The 15,003-nt window shown below is 46.6% G+C and overlaps 1 protein-coding gene and 1 long non-coding RNA gene across 2 annotated transcripts in view; both read left to right on the top strand.

Moving 5' to 3' along the window:
• The window catches only part of CAMTA1 (calmodulin binding transcription activator 1), a 242,353-nt gene that overhangs the window by 29,666 nt on the left and 197,684 nt on the right, over positions 1–15,003 (top strand). The window lies entirely within an intron of this gene.
• On the top strand, positions 5,087–13,891 carry LOC127060358 (uncharacterized). Its single transcript, XR_007779323.1, has 2 exons — positions 5,087–5,901; positions 7,516–13,891. It is a non-coding gene; the product is annotated as an uncharacterized LOC127060358 (long non-coding RNA).

The raw sequence follows: 15,003 nt of genomic DNA, 5'->3' as shown, positions 1-15,003 counted from the left end.
GTGGTTGCAGATCAGCTTGTGTGTGCTCCCACATAGCAGCTCCTCCTGCCCCTGCTGCTCTGGCACCTGAGGGTGCCCTTGGCCTGGTGCTGAGCTGGGGACTGAGGCACATTACAAGGGTTTGGGAATGGCAGGTGATACCTTGTTGGGAGCAAAGTGTTTGTCGAGTGCTGGAGCAGCTGGAGCATCCATAAAATGCACAGTGCCAGCGTCAGTTCTCACTCTTTATTTCAGTGGTGGTGGTCTGTGAGGTGCTGTGCCTCAGAGAGGCTTTGTCACCAGCGAGCTGGGTGCCTGCACTGCCAGCCTGTGGTGCTGTCCGTCCAGAGCCTGCCCCTTCTCTTGGCCACCAGCAGGAATGTGAGGAACCGCACTTGCTTTAAAGAAGAAAGAGCTCAGGAAGTGAAATGTAAGGGAAGCAGTGTTCGCAGCGTGAGGAGAGCAGAGCAGTAGCGAAGTGTTGGTACACCTGACAGGGGCTGTCTGGCGTGTGGGGGCGGCTCCTCCCGCTGCGCATGTGGTTGGGCTTTCAGGCTGATCGGTGAGCGAGACAGCAATTTCTCCAACAGAAACACTTAATTGTCGGTTTATTTTGTGAAATTAATGAAATCCTGTGCTTTACTTAAATGTGCAAAGCAGGAATGTGTTGCTGGTGTTGTGTTTGTAGTTCCTCAGTTGTGTTTACAGCCCTAGTGACTGCTGTGAGCAGGCTGAGGATTGAGCAATATTGGAAGGTTACCTACCAATCTGGGTGATTTTGAACAAGGGCAGTAATACCTGTTCATGCTATGCTGTTCATGCTCAAACACAGATCCTCATCTTCTTCTTAGGAAAAACTGTCTTTTTTCCCCTTCCCTTTGGTTCATGTTAGGGTCAATAAAAAAGAGCTGATCTTGTAACGCTGGGCAGTTAGTATGTCAGAGTGCTGGAACTGGAGTGACTCCTGTAAAGCAGACCAAACAGATGGAGGGTTTAGAGTAATTCACTGCCCCTTACCTTTTTTTTTTCTTTTAATTCCAAGTTAAACTCTATGGAATAAATTAAATTAATGAATTAACTTTTTTACACTTAACGATAGCCTAAAGAAAAAAAAAAAACTTCATAGTTAGTTTTAGCATATTGTACACAAAGTATAAAATGTTGACGGTATTTAACCACCTGACTGTCATTAGTGACCTGTCACAGTACCTCTGAATATTGGTCAGTAGTATTAGGGTTTTTTGCTGTTTGACACTTCCAGATTCCTCCACAGAATGGGTGTTGTAGATGACCATAGTTCAGCAGCAACAAATGTGTGTCCAGATACCTGGACAGTGGCTGTACAGTGGCTCCAAATCCTTTGTCTGTCTTGTGGGCAAATAAGGTGGAGTATTGTTTCCTTCGCTTGATGGATCTGGTGTGCTTTTCCTAACCTGTCATCTGTTGTGGCTTGTCCTTGTTAACTGTACATGATTATCCTGAAATGTAGTATCAAAAGCAAAAGTGGAATCTGGTGTGTGGAGTTACTGGTTGTGGAAACTCTTCTTGAAACATGAGGGAGTCAGGAAGGTGGATCAATTCAGTTAGTATTTATCTGTTTATCTGCAGGAACACCAGCAGTAGTGGTAGGTACCACTGCATTGTGTATCTGTGTCTCTGGCTTGCCCAGCACTGAGTAAAATACTCACTTGTGTTACACAAGGTGTATACTTCCATGTTATGCAAGGAAAGTGGTACAACAAAGTCAATTTAGAAACTCAGCCTCTCTGCCAGAGCCTGGCATGTACACAGGAATTGGTTTACTTGGCAAATGAATGGGAATTGGGGAGATTGTATTTTGTAGGGGATTGAAATCCTGTTTGCAAGAGAAAAATCAGAGAATTTAGATTAGAAAGAAAAACTAGATATGAAGGAAAAATTAGTGAAAGCAAAGGTTTTCTTCTGCTGGGTACTACCTAAGGAAAAGAGGGAAAGAAGCAGTGGTCTTTGTGGGGAACAGTCAGGGTCAGCAGGATAGGGCATAATCCACTGCAATGGGGGAAAGAAAACCCAAGTCTGTGCTCATTCCTTTGTATCTGGTGTCTGTGCTCTGTTGTTGACAGACTGGAGGAGCTGGGAGCTGTTTGCAGCACACAGCCCTGGACCAAGCCAGGAACTGGACAGCCCCGTAGAGCTGTCCCACCTTGGGTTTGTGCCTCCCCATTGTCCCAGGGCTAAAATGTTCTTGGAGTTGCCTAAAACTCATCTTTGCAAACTTTCTGTTACCTGAGAAGTTGTGAGGAAGCCCCATGATGTTGGTGTTTCCTGCAAGCATGTCCCTGTCATGCTCCTCTGAGGTTCCTGAGCTCTGGGGTCTTCCTGGTCACACAACTCATGTTGTTGCCTTCAGAGTTAATTATCTGATGAGTCACTGCAGGTCTGTGTCTGTGCTGTTGAGTTGTTGCAGAGTTGCTGGGTACCCAAACTGCTTTCTTTGATATTGAGGTTGTCTGGCACATCTGCAGTGTGAGCTGTGGTGAGAGGAGGCAGCCCAGCACAGCAGTGAGGGAACAGCAGAAATGTGGACTTGCTGGTTTGGCTCACAGAAACTGGAATTGATAAATGCTGGAAATAATGGCAGGAACTGAGTTTTAAGGTCAACAAGCAGTAGCTTTAGCAGGAGGGTTTGCCAGACACGGTTGCTGAGGAGGAATAAGGACCTTCTTGCATTCTGCAGCAGGTTGCTGACTGTGACATGCATGAAGCAGGAATGACATGGAAAGATGAGATGTTTTTGGAAAAACATCCAGGCAGATTAGATCCTTGTGCTACGTCTCAGTGGGTGATTCTCTGACACTGGGGGCTTCTTTGCCTTACAAAGGCTGGGTTTTGTGCAGGGAGTTTTTTTCTTGCCTTCAAGCAAAGGGCTGGTTTGGTCCAGATAAGAGTCTCCCAAAACTTAATGCCTTGCCAGGCAGGGGGAGGGATGTTGGAATGAAGAGGAATGAAATGCCCTTGGTAGTTGTCTTTCTCCAAAAGTTATCTGATGTAAATATTACGTTCCCTGCATAAATTTAGTATAGATAATTGACTGCATCTTGCTTGGAAATGGGTACCAAAGGTTGTTTTATAGCTTCTGTGTAATTGAAATTCCAAGAGGAGAGGCCTTTGTCTTGGAAACCACATTTGAATTACTTTTTTATTGGAGTGTTAAAGCAATACGTTACAATGTGAGGGGTTCAGTGTGCATGTGTGTCAATAATTACCAGATTTCCACAGTTACAGTGAATAAAGAAAACTGTTGAAAAAGCATGTCAAGCTATCTTTGAAAAGCAGCCATCCAACAGTTGTGTTGACAGCCAGGAGTGTTCTGACCTAAGCAGAGCCTCCTTGGCACAGGTAGGGGTCAGTGCCAATGCAGGACCTGCAGCTGACGCTTGGGCTGCGCAGCCTCATGCCCTCGGTGCTGAAAACCGTTTGTGAAACCAGTGCTCCAACATGGAAATGGGAAAACTTTAAAGAGCCTGTCTACAGGGAAGTTAGTAATAACAAGCCAAAGTGGATGGAAACAGGAGTTGCCCAGTGTGGCTGCAGGAGGGGCAGTAGCCCCCGGCACAGGAGGGCAGCTGAGTGTGCTGCCGTGGGCTGGGTGTGGAGTGAGAGAGCTTTGATGTGCTTCCATAGAAGGTTCTAGTTTTACTCACTGAAGCTCCTTTGTTTTGCAGAGATCTTGATGCAGACGCCCTTTTGGATTTCTTTTTAATAGTGTGTGACCCTTCACCTTTGATCCCCTGACCTGCATTACTTTGGTAACCATTTCATTTTTTTAATTTCATTTCATTTTTAATTTTGGTGTGTAAGCTGTAACATTTCATCATTTTAAACTGTAGCATTCTTTGACCTCCCCAGATGTCTTTTTTCTTTTCTATAAGGATGCCCAATGTTGCCTTTTCTTGAATAAACATTATTTCAGTTGTTAATAAAATATGTATTTTTCATTGGTTTTTGCTTCTTTTAAGTTTAACTGTGTATATGTTGCCTGTATAATACTTCTTTTGATCTGTGTTCTCCCACTCAATCTATTTTGATATTTATGTACATCTTTGCTTTTAATTCACATTTTTTCTACAGTTGTTTTGTTCAATAAATCCCATTCTCGTGGCCTGTCCATGGCCCATCCATGTCCCCCTTTAGTCAATCTTCATATCTTAAAGTAACCTTGGGAGTATTTCAGATACATTTACAAATAAAAACTATTCTTTGCTGTTATTTTTTTCCCTGTCTTGAAGTTAACTTTTCCTAACCATCACCTCCAAACTGATAGCTGTTTTAATAAAAGATTAGGCTTCAGACCAAAATGAAAATCTCACTTGAAACTCAATTTGCATTTATTTTTCTGTTATCATTGGAGCCCAAAGGGAAGTTATCAATGCTTGGAGCTGTGCTTTAGGCACGGCTGTACTTAGGGAAGCAGCATTGTGTGTACGTGGGATGGCAAAGCCCCCAAAGCTTACTTGGTTCTTTCCATTTTCCTCTTGAAAGGGAAGCAGTGGATAAGATAGATTTTGGCCAGATTCTATTTTTATCTGGTAAATGATCATATAAAATCCACTGAGCACGGCCCACTGAAGTACAGATTACTTTTTAAGTGTCTCATTATTTTATTCTCTAACATTTAATGCTGAAGTTTTAATTGCACACAGATGAAGCTGCTAAATGAGCACTGAAATGGATTTAGGTCTTCTCAGAGCCTTGTTGATGCTTATAAAACTTTATATCATTCATTAGGACTATAGATTAAAATTGTAGCGAGCTGTTCATGTAGTGCCATTGGGTTCTGCTGGTGCCTGGCCTCTGGAGGAGCCTGAAGCTCACCTGAACCACCCTCCTGCTGACCCTTTCCCCAGGGAAACTGGACTGCATTTGCCTCTGCTTCCCTGTCTGGGGGTCCTGCTGACCTCCACGGCTGAGCCTGGGTTGTCTCCTTCCCCCCAAGTCCTCTGTGAGTCTTGAGGGATTCAGCCCTACCAGGTTCTACCTGGTTCATCTAGTGAGGATGCACCATCAACACCAGAACCTGCTTCAGGAAACAGGTTTGAATTGGAATCCCTGTCTGAGAAAGGTATTTCCAGCACTGATCTCTGTGCTTAACCACAAGATCCCTGTTTTTAAACTGCCCTTGTGTGGCAGAATTGCCTGGTAAAAATAGTGGCAGATCCAGTATTCACAGAATTCCCTGCCCAGCACCTCTGTTACTGTGTGAGTTTCTCTGACCCTGTGGCTATGAGCTGTGCTGGACTGTCACAGCCTCCCATCAGTGCTTGAAGCATTCAGGTGGATTTTCCTTTCCCCTCCTGTTCCAAATTTTAGCTGTAATTGTTTCTGTAGACCTAGAGTTGTCAGTTCTGGTACACAGACTGCTGCTCCTCACTGAGCCTGTCTGGGATAGCTGGGATTTGGCTTTGGCTTGGGTTTAATGCTACCTGTCATCCTGAGGAGAAGAATCCTCCAGAAACCATCTTAAGCCATTTCTCCAGTCTCCAGAACAGGGTTTTTAAAACTCAGTGGGAAAAAATACTTACTTTGCCCAAGAAAACCTCTTGAAGACTCTTTTTCTCCTCATAACACATATTTTATGTTGGCAGCAGTTAGATGTGAATGCCCTGACTTTCCAGGGCTGCAGTTCTTAAAAACCTTTATTTAAATGTCTGGAAACTGAAAGAAATCTCCTTCCCTGTGCAGAGGGCTGGCTGTTGGCTACCTCCTGCTAGAACAAATAGCAGGGAAAAAGAAGAAATGCAATAAAAATGTCTGATGTTGGGAATTGGAATCAATAATTAAAAAAACAGAGCTTAAAAGATGGTTAGAATGTCTTGTTTCTTTTTTTTTTTTTTTTTGTCTCATTTCATGTTTTGTCATGTCCATCCTGCCTTCTTTCATAAGGTAAGCACTCTGACCCATGGCATTCTCCGGGTGTAGCTCCCAAGGTGGTGGGATGACAGAGTGATGCATGCTTTGTTGTGATATTTCCATGTATTGTGTTAGATGCAGATGGTTATTCACAGTAATTGGTGTAAATAATATGGGTTATGCCTGTTCAGCTATTGCATGGGCTGCCAGGATGCTAAAGCTGCTGAGGGAGGAGGAGGTCCAGCCTTTGGGAAGGGAGAGATAGGAATTGTCCCTCATTTCCTCTTGAAAACACAGTAAACATTGGCAAGAAAAGCTGCTTTGTTGACCCAGCAATAGCACTGCTATTTGCCCCAGTGTAAAATCTGTCCCTGGGTTTTGCTGCAGTGCTGCTGGATACAGCAGCAACAGCAACAGCTGACCCTTGGATGGCAAGAGATGATGGAACTTAATTCACTTTACTGAGCTTGTTTTTCACTGAGCAGTAACTCAAATACATGTTTTCATCAAACACTTAATCAAAGAACTACACAAATGCTGCAAAATGTTTGCAAAGCAAAACATTTGTCTGTTTAGATATTAGGAGAATACTCTATTGAGAGATTTGTTCTTGCTTACGAGGTTTTTCTGTTACTCAAAGCCAGAATGTTGACAACATTCCACTCCTGAAACAAGTCTTAATTTTGAAATCTATGCAATATCTTCTGCTGCTGGAGGCTTTTATGTATTAACCTTAACAGAAGGCTGAAGGGCTGAAATTAAATCCTTGGCACACGTACAAGATTGAGAGCATTGCATGTCTTGCAGTTCAGGTAATGCAGCTGGGGTTGGATTAACCTAATCTGCTTTATTCAACCTAATAGACACCTGTGTGTCATCTGCATGTGCTGCTTATTTAATAAAACATAGGCAGCAGCAAATTGCTCACTTTGGTCTGACTTCTTTGAAAATCAGATGTATTGGTAAGCACAAACACACCATTTTCTGTTAACACTGAAACTCATCCAGAGTGCAGGACAGGTCTGTATCCCCTGCCCAAGACTGTGCCTGGGAAAACACAGATTTCCATGCAGCACCTGACCCTATGCAATAAACTGACCAAGTGCCAGCTAACTCTACTCATGTTTCAGGGCTGGTGGGTTCTAGGCTTGGATCCTGCTGCTCCCACTGCTCTTGTGCTCAGAGGGGAAGGGAATTCCCCCTTTCCAGAGCAGAGCCTGGGTGCTGCTCTGGCCTCACCGGCTATTGGGACAGGACCACGATCCTTGGCAGCCACTCTGCAGGGAGGTTCTTTTTAGGGCGGGGGTGAATTTCTCAGGCTTATCACCCTGCTTGCTGCTCTGGGTATATGATGGTTTTCAAAGTCCTTAAATAATTTAATTATTGCTCCTGCTTTTATCTCTAACTTCTCGACATGCGTTAAGGACTCTGACGGCTAAGGGGTTGAGCTGGCGCCATTGGGCAGCCAGCCTTGACCCTCTCCTGTGCTTCTGCTTTTCCTCTGCTTCAGAAGTAGAGCTGTACCTTGACACCCTGCACTGGCTTTGTGTCTGCTAGAGCAGGTCCTCTGCCTGTTCCCCGCTCTTAGATGCACATTCAGCTCAGAAAATGATCAGTGATAAACATGTGTTTTTATTTCTCCTTCAGGTTTGGCTTGTCTGCTTTTCAGCTCTTCTAGACATTGGAAATTCCAGTTTGTGTTTATTTTCTCTGGATTCCTTCCCACAAGACAGAAGTGAATTCAGCATGGATTATTGGGGAGAGCCTTGGCTGGGAATAAGGATAATTGCAGCCTCTGGCTGTGCCACAGTTTCACTGATGATTTCTTTTAAGTTACTCACCTGCACTGTATCTGTTTCCTCAGCTGTAAAATGTGGGTAATTACCTCCATTGTAAAATGTTACAGGGTCTGCTGGTAATTATATGAACGAAGTGCTAATTACAGTGATTATCCCTTGGACCTAGTCTAGATCTGGCTGATGTTCCTGTTGTGATGAAAGTATGAAACAAATGCTACAACTTGCTTTTCTCCATTCTTTGCGAGGGGCCTGGGAGGTGCAGTGTCACTCGATGTGTTCCCAGTGAGAAGCTCTGCTGCCCTGTCATCCAGGTCCCTGTGTTCATTTCTCGTTCCCCTCCACCCTCCTGTGTTACAGGGCCGTGGGCTGGGGAATTACTGATTCAGTAGTTGGAGCCACATATGATCTGATAGCCAGGGTTTATGCTGTGGCTTCGCTTTTCCTCTTGGGGATATGTAGAAGACAGCAGCCAGGGAACTGCTCCCGAGGTACCACTTGGGTTGGGGCCAGTCTGTGCTGCCTAGTGGCCTCTGTTCCTTAAGAAGTTCTGACCTTGATGCCAGGAGAGGTGTCCTTCCAGCTGTGGAGATTAGTTCCCTCCTGTAAAAGCCTTCAGCTTCAAGACTTTATTATCAAACATTTTATTTGCCTTTCTCTTCTCCGTTTATTTAGGACACATTTTCTTTGTAGCTGGGAATAGCTCTACTATCCCCTGAGCAGGGCTGGGTAGTGGAGGAAGAACTGATATTCTTCAAGGTAGAAATGGAGTGTTCTCATCCAGAAAATCCTCCTGCTGCTGCTGGGAAGGTGCTGTAGTTTTTGTTGGTAGTAATAAGTCACATCGTATATCCAGTATTGATGAGAGTCTCCTCTCCTATGCAATCCCTGCCTTGCCTGGTCACAGACCTCATGGCACAGTAACAACAAAAATCGTGCTTCGTTCATCCTGCTGCAACTCTGCCTGCTCTGTTCTGCCACATCTTATTCCCTGCCTTCCTTGCTTCTGCTGGATGGATTTTCTGCCTTTGCCTCCAGCCTCCATACACCTACTTCCCATCAGCCTCAGCCTTTCTTTGCCCTGGAAGAGCAAGGCTCAGTTATGTTTTCAGAATTCAGTAGCTGAGCAGCTCTTCCTTTCTCAGAGTTTGACAAGTGCAATGAATTTTTAACTTTCAAGAGAAGGTTTTAGTTCCTGTCCGGGATGATGGTTTGGAAAGGCTTTCTGGCAATGGGAAAGGCAGTCTTTAATTGCAGTTTTGCACCTGAATTTTCCAGACTAGATGCTCTTCTCTGACAGCTTCTGTCTGATTGATTCTCTGGCCTGTTCTTTTCCATGACAGGATACTTGAGTGCTCCAGGGATGGGAGCAATGTGCCACTCCTGATAGGTGAAAGCGTTCATTGCCAGGCAATGAGGGTATGGAATGAACTTCTCTTGTTAGGTGGAGGAAAAAGTAGAGGGATTATCATCTCTCCCATGATTTGCTCTTGCCTTGCTTTAGAGCATCTAAACTAGAGAGGTGTGTCTGTAGTGTGTTTGCACTTCACCTAATGCTCATCTGCCAGACTTGTTTGAAAATCCTTCATTTGGGAAGTAAAAATTCGGTTTGTTCCTGCAGAAGCATCATCTATTAAGATGAATTATTTTGGTATGAGAGGCTTCAAAAGTGAATGATGCCATATCCATATTCTTGCTGCCCGTTGCACAAGTGAACTGGTTTGTGTGCTCTCTGCAAGTCACATGCTGAAGGATGTTAAATTACTGTGTAACCTGGAGGGCAATCAGTGATTCAGATTTAAGATTTATCCAAGTCTAATTTTGCAGCATTCTTGCAATATCTGGAATTTGTGTAACTTGGCACCACTCTGAATTCTGTACATTAAGAGTGTAGATAAAAGACGATTTTTTAAAAACTTAAATGTAACATAATAATTATAAACTTTCTCAAGTCTTCTTTTTCTTAAAAATAAGAACAGTGTTTGGTTTTCATTAAGGCACAAAGTGTTGTGCAAAATCACTGCAACTTGTGACAAAAATGCTTTAAGTATCTGAATGAAAATGCAGCATCACCATGAAAACAAAAGTGTTAATGCAAAAGTGGTTCCAAACGAGGTGTTGCTAAATGAAGGTTTTCCTGGTTTTGAGAGCCAGTTTTTAAGCAGTGATATCCTCCGTGGGGGGCACTTGCACACCCCAGGGAAGGAGTTGAGGAGCACTTTGTATATGTCAGGGGCTGCTGCAAAGAAACCTACTCATTTTTACTTCTTTTTGTAATTACCTGTCACTGTTCGGTTTGTGAGTCAGGTTATAGATAAACACGCCGAGTGGAGCAGCGCAGCAGTGTCGGGTCGGGAGCGCCTCTGGCCGCAGCCCCCACGGCTGCCTGGCCTGTCCGGGCTGTGCCAGTGGCCCTGGTGCTTTTGGCATCGCCTCCTCGCCCAGGCAGCCTCGCTCGGTACCGGGGACGTGACGGGTGCGGGCGGCACGGCCTGGCGCCCCCGAGCCGCCGGCCGGAGCCGCCTGGCCCCGCGCCTCGCCGCAGGAGGAGGAGGAGGAGGAGAGTTTCCATCGCGCCTCGTTTGCAGCTGCCCCCGTGTCTGTACGGACGCGGAATCCCCACAGGAGGGTGCTGCGAAGGCACTGAATGTGCAGGTTTGCAGGGAAGATGAGGGCTTGGAGGAGACGGCGATTGTAGGGCAGCCAGCGCCGTGGCTCTGGCAGGGAGCGCCTCGGCCGTGCCCGGGGAGCGGCGCGGGGCGAGGCCGCCGGCGGTGCCCGCAGCACCTGCTGCCGTGCCGTGGGCTCCCGTGTCCGGGTGTGGGAGTGTGAGAGAAGGCAGCGGCAACACCGACACTCGCGTGCTGCAGGGTCGAGGGCTTGGTAGCTGCAAAGCATCCCAGGGCTGTTTCCCTGCCTCCTGCTCGTGGCTGATGTTGGGACCCTTCCCCTATGAGCATTATCCGTGGCCAGCGGGTCGTGTAGCTTCTCTCCAGCGAGCCTTGGAGCCACCCAGCTATTTTCCTGTCTATATGTAGTATGTTTAGTCTGTACGAGTGGCAAAATGCATTTGCTTCCAAGTAGAGACAGCCTCCAAATTCTATCCTAAAATATTTTGTAAGTTGGACCATTTTACTTCAGAGTGATCAGATGAGAAATAATGGCAAAACCTCCCTTTGGTGCTGGCTGTGCAACCCTCTTCCAAATATTTTAGTTAAAGGGATTAGTCCTTTTGCATAATACATGCTCATGCCAAAAAACTTGTCTGACAAGGCCAGTTAAGCAGCACTTTCACGTGATTCTCCCTTTAGCTGTGTGCTGCTTCACTCTTGAATTGTGTGATCATTTAAAAGTAAACAACCTTCCACCCAGGGGGCTGCACACATCCGCTCTGCCCCTCACTTCCTTCTGCTGCTTTTCACTTTTTAAATAAACTTTTGAAACTGAGGATTATATAATCGAAGAAGAGACTTCTCTTTGGGATAACCTCTAGGACATGTGGAGGGATTCAGTCTAATTCTGTTATATGGGAGTGTGGGAGCTCTGATCCCTTCCTTTTAATGGCAGCAGAGTCAACTGATCTGGTGGAGCTGTTGTAGAGAGAGGGTATAAAATCAGCTGCTCATTGCATCAGAGCACCTCACTTGGAAACCTGGGACTGAGATCCATGTGCAAGTCCCTGTGGGGTTCCCTGCTGTCCATGGGGCACCACAGCATGTGCCTGTTCAGTACCTGGGTTTGGATCTCAGGTGTTGGGATGGAGGACTGTGTTCAGCAGTGATGGTGCTTTGTATTACTCTGTGGGTTTGGCACTCATGTGAAATTGCATCACCAAAAAAACCTTTTGGTGGGATGGGTGATCCCAAAGTTTGGCTAATACACACCGTGGAAGAGATGCCTGGCAGCAGTGGGGGCTTTGCCTCAGCACCCGCATGGCAGGACAGAGCTGGTCTCGTATCCGAATGCTGTTAGATCAGCTGCAGGCAAATACAAATAGACTTGGATTTTGGCCCTGTAAAGGGAGACTTTCAGCTTCCCCCGGGAATTCTGCCTTGGCAGAAACCAGCTGTAGTTCAGTGGTTTCTGTTACCAGGCAGAGTCTGTTTGGATGTTAGAAAATTAGAGCAGAAATTCCTGCAGCAGTCAGCTGTGTCTGCGTCACCTCTGTGACCTCTAACTGCTACTCCTGCAAACAGTTGCCATTAAACACAGTCAATAACCCCCTTCTGCATTCCATTGGATCATCTCTTCCTGCCATCTCAAATGAAAAATAAACAAAAGAGCTTAAGCGTGCAACGTGCTAAATAGACTAATCAGCTGTGAAAATATTTTATGGGGGAATCTGGGGCAAGAGCTGTCAGTGGGAGCGAGCTGATTGGAGCTGCAGCAAAACAGCTCTGGGAGGCGGCCATAGGGACAGAAGGGAAAGATCTGTTCAAATGTATACGTGCTATTTTTTTTTACCCCTTTCTGAGTAGTTATAGGAAATCCCTCCCTCTGTAAATTGATTACCTCTGCACATCAGAATGCCTTGGCTCTAAGTACGCACTAAGCTGCTCCTATGCTGATTTGACTTTGCCTGTTAAATGTAAAACAGGTTTTAATCTTCTCATTTAGATGTTTTAATAGAAAGTAAATGTTTAACTTGCTTTGCTGTGGCCTCCAAATCTTTAATCCGTGGGAATGTTTTTAATGAAAGGAAAACCGTGCTTTTGGTAAAAGGACGCGGTGATGCTGCAGGCAGTAGTGCTGCTGGGGGGAATTGCAAACCCACACCAGGAATTTTTGGCACTGGTGGATCCTGTATTTGGGGATTATGGGTTTAGGAATATGCTGGGGAGAGTGACAAAGACCCCCTCTTGGGACAGTCTGGCTGGGAAGGGGTCTGTAACCATGCTGTAAGTTCATTGTCAGTGATTCCTGCCCCTGAATTCAGAATCTTCCCTGTCTTCTGAAGATGTTACAGGGCTGTTGCTGCTCCAGCAAGGGAGAGCTGAGCAGAGCCGTGTGCTTGCCAAGGAAACCGCAAAGCAGGCAGCACCGGGTTTTGTTCTGCACACAAAAGGGGGGGTTCTGCTCTTCTGAAGCCACTCAGCTTACTTACGATTTAATTTAATGTAATTTGTTAAAAAAGACGTGTGGCTCCAGGACGCACATACAGCTGGCAAAGTACTATGACAAAGTCGAAACTGAACAAGGAGTGGAGCACGCAGTAAATGTGGGTGCAGAAACCACCTAGGGGCAATTGCAGGCACCTGTGCCCACATTGGGGCAGGACCCACAGCTGTTTGCCCCTTCAGTTGCATTTTCTGCCTCAAATTAGAATTGGGACTTTATTAGGTTAAAAGTGCAGCAAGACCTGGAAGATGGAGAGTGCTGCCAAAGGATTTACCTTCATGTTTCCCACCAGCCTGTGCTGCCAGAAGGGAGATGCTGTTCAGGGAAGCTGAAGGCAGACAGGCACCTACAAGGAAGTGCTTCATAAACACAACTTCCCTCATTGGAAAGCCGACTGCACCAATAAAGCTTTGGCTGGGTAAATAAAGTGCTCTGATTTCCAGGCCTGTATTGTAAGTTGTCGAGCTGTAATTGTGTAAGTGCCAGGGTTATAAATAGCGGGTGCAGCTGGCACGGCCCAGCCATGGCACACAGTGGCACCGGTGCTCCATAGTGAGAATTGGGAGGATTGTTCTCGTTTGGGTTTTGGCTTCTCCTTCTGCACTCCACACTTCTCCCACCTGGGCTTGCAGGGACTGGTTCCTGTAGCCAGGCCTGGCTATCCTTTGTGGGACAGGGGCCAGCTTGGACTCAGGAGCATCCTGCGGCACCTGGATTTTTACCTGATCTGTGCATCCACTGGGCCGTGTGCAGAAGGCAAGGAGAAGAAAACTATTGGTAAAATAATAAATCGGCTTCAGACTGAAACAGTTCATTATTGCAGTGTCAGTACATTTAAGAGGCTGGTGCTGCATCACAGGTGTGTGGATGTCTGTGGAAAATAGTGTCATAAGGGGTGTCCCAGCAGTACCTGCAGTGAAGGATATGCTGTTCTCCACAGGATGACTGCAGAGCAGTTTGCATACCTCCATGGGGAAACAGAGCTGCTCCTTCACTGTGCAGCAGAGGGATGAGTTAGGTTTTACAAGATAGTAACTTAAATATTTAATTTTCTGAGTTGTTGTTATTGTAATTAAATTAATATGCAATTTTTTTTTCTGTTTGACTTTTTCTTTTGACTTTTTTTTTCTCTTTGACCAAAATCCTAATTACCTAACAGGTCACAGGCACATCAACATGCCGGGACAGCGTTAGGGGCTGAGGAGAGCAGAGCCGGGGCTGTGTGTGGAGGGTTGGGGTGTGGCAGGGGGACAGTGGTGGAAAAATGTTTGCCTTCCCTGTGGGAGTGGGGTTGAAACGCTACATCAGGCACGTGTCACCAAAATAATAAAAATACTATGAAAGTAATCAAGTATGCGTTACCCACTTGGCGTTGTTACAGGCGGCTCCTCCCTGTGCAAGGCCAAGCCATTCTGAATTCATCCCCCGGGATTTGGTGTTAAAACATGTTCGCTGCCAGCTGACAGAAGAGTCAAGCTCGGATTTATTACACCGGCACCTGCAGTAAAAAATGACAGATGATGCGAATGTATTTAATTATCATTCAGCGCCACGTCTCTGCTTGCTCCGGTCGCGGGGCTGCAGCTGGCACACACTTTAACTAAAGTCAGTGTGCTTATCTGGAGAGGGGCCCGGAGGAAGCGGCCGAGGGGGACCGAGTGCTCCTGCGGGGCCCGGCTGAGCAAACGCGGGTCTCTGGCCACACTCGCTCCCCTGTGTTTCCCCATCCCCGGTCCTCCCGCAGCTCCCGCTCCGCCAGGGAACGCGCTCTCCCAGCCCAGCCCGGTGCTGGAATTCCCCGGAGCGCCGGCCCGTGTCCCTGCCAAGGGCGTCCCCGGGGACATCCCCCGGCCCAGCCTGCGGGCACGTCCCCTGCACAGCCGTGCGGCTGCGATCCCGCGTCCCAAAGGCCGCTGCGGTTTGCAGCAAGGTCAGGGGGACACGCCGGGACTGCCGCAGCGGCGCCGGGAACGAACCGCTGCTCCCTCCGCCGCCGTTCACGTGTGCCGGTGAAACACGGAGCGGCGATGCTCTGGGCAGCTGTGCTCTGTGTGTGTGTGCAGTTACATGGACATGCAGGCACAGAGATACATGCCAGAACATAGATACACACGTGCATGCAGACAGACATGCATACCCACAGACAGACACATACGTACACAGATACACACCTGCCTACATACCTACATCTACACACACACACCTGCATACACACACACAC

Source organism: Serinus canaria, chromosome 21 (assembly GCF_022539315.1).
Source record: "Serinus canaria isolate serCan28SL12 chromosome 21, serCan2020, whole genome shotgun sequence".
Taxonomy (NCBI): Eukaryota; Metazoa; Chordata; class Aves; order Passeriformes; family Fringillidae; genus Serinus; species Serinus canaria.
The sequence above is the reverse complement of the archived record's forward strand: the minus strand, read 5'-3'. Positions and strand labels throughout refer to the sequence as shown.